This window comes from Leptosomus discolor, chromosome 16 (assembly GCF_034619465.1).
Source record: "Leptosomus discolor isolate bLepDis1 chromosome 16, bLepDis1.hap2, whole genome shotgun sequence".
In the NCBI taxonomy this organism is placed as follows: Eukaryota; Metazoa; Chordata; class Aves; order Leptosomiformes; family Leptosomidae; genus Leptosomus; species Leptosomus discolor.
The window spans coordinates 8251099-8252997 of NC_141406.1; positions in this window are offsets into that span (position 1 = coordinate 8251099).

Below are 1899 nucleotides of genomic sequence, written 5' to 3' on the forward strand. Positions count from 1 at the left end.
AATCCCCACAGATTCTTTTTCAAATTGAAAGATCCTTTTCCTAACTTCCAGTAACACAGCGACTGTTCGTTTATTTTTAGAAGGCAGACTGTACAAAATAAGGCCCCCTTCCAGGAGAAATTTCTAAGAGGCCATAAGAAACAACATTCTCAGACCATAATTTAGAATTGAGCATTCTCTTCTCAAATGCCTAACTCCTTTTACTTGAATCAACTTATTTCCCTAAGCTCTTGCTGTAGGCCAAGCCATCTGCACTACACAATTCTACTGAAGGCTAGAAATTGATACAAAATGGATGTATTTTGTTCGCAGAATAAATGAGCTAATGATTGATCTTTGAGTGTCAAATACCAGGATTTTTCTATTAAATTCAAGAAAACTGTATCAGAGCTTAAACACAAATTACCCTACACAGTTGCCAATTCAAAATACTTGAGACACACTGAGGGCTCTCAGGTTAACAGTGACTGTTGAGATCAGTATGTTTTCAGCTATTAAAGCTGCAAAAGGCCATATATTGTACTCTTTTTCTCACAATCATGCTACAATTTTTTCTTTATTCTTTTTGGAGGAAGTGCTCAGAAGAGCTTATGCTGTGCCAGAACTGATCACTTGATAAATCCAAAATCAGCAGCTTCCTCAAACTGAATTAGTTACAAGTCATTTGTTGACATAATGGAGTATAAAACACTTAAATCCACCAATGTAAGTGCAGGGCAAGCCAAAAACATTACAGGTTTTAAGGTCTGTCAGCTTGTCTTTATGGCATACAGAACAACACATCATTTTCACTTTTACATTACTTAACCTGAGTTTGAATTTCTCTTGAATTTAGTCTGAAGAACAAATGACAGCTCGTTTAAGAACAGCAATATAGATTAGCTACAAAATTAAAGGATATCCAGCTTCAAGTGTGGGAATGGCAGCAGTGCAAAAATCCTAGGATGCTAAACTGCAATTTGAAGCTTAACAACTCTGGCATCAGTGTCTTCCACCTCGGGTAGAACAGGGCGCAGACAAGTCCTCCTATTTACTCAGCAAGGGAAAAGTTCTATTCAGAAAAAGTTCAATTAATAGTAGACATTTGAAACCTTATCATTTATACAAATTAGATCACTGTAAAGATGAACACCATATGACAATCATTTTCTCTAGCCTGCTGTTAAATCAATAGTGGCATAATGCTTGCCACTTCAGTGTTTACAGTGTTGCAAGAAATTAAAATAGTATCCACTTTTTTTAAAGTAATAAATTTTTTTATTTACTAGCATCTTGTCTTGAAGTCATCTTGTTGTCAAAAATTAATTCTATTTAATAGTTTTTCACTTACATGGTTTGTTATAAATCCTGTAGAGATACTGATGATCCTTTGTGATACCATCTGACACTTCTAAGAAAGTTTGAGAGAATTTCTTGGAATGACACAAAAACTCATGTCATTTTCAATTACTACGAGTTCAAGGATGATATTTAGTTGTAAAATCTCAACATTCACTAACTAATAGCTTGACCAAGCATTAGCAAGTGATGCATACATCCATTTCTGTGGTGAGAGAATATGCCACAGAAGAAACAGAAACAGACAACTTCAGTGAATCTTTTTTTTTTTTTTCTCTTCTTTTTTAATTAATAACTTCTTAGTTCAGGAAAAAAATAAATCACAAAAGAGAACTGGAAGAACTACTCTCCACCTTCTTTATAAAAGAACTTTCTCAAAGAGAGAGACTATATACCTTGTTCACCACTATGTCAAACCCTATCATAATCAGTTTTTACAACATCTATTCTACCACATTTCATGCTCAGCTTCCAAATATCTCTTATAAAGGAGGTGGGGGTGTGCTTTAGACAGGTTAAAAATATGCTGCACCTTTACAGTATTTAAACAATTACACCAAG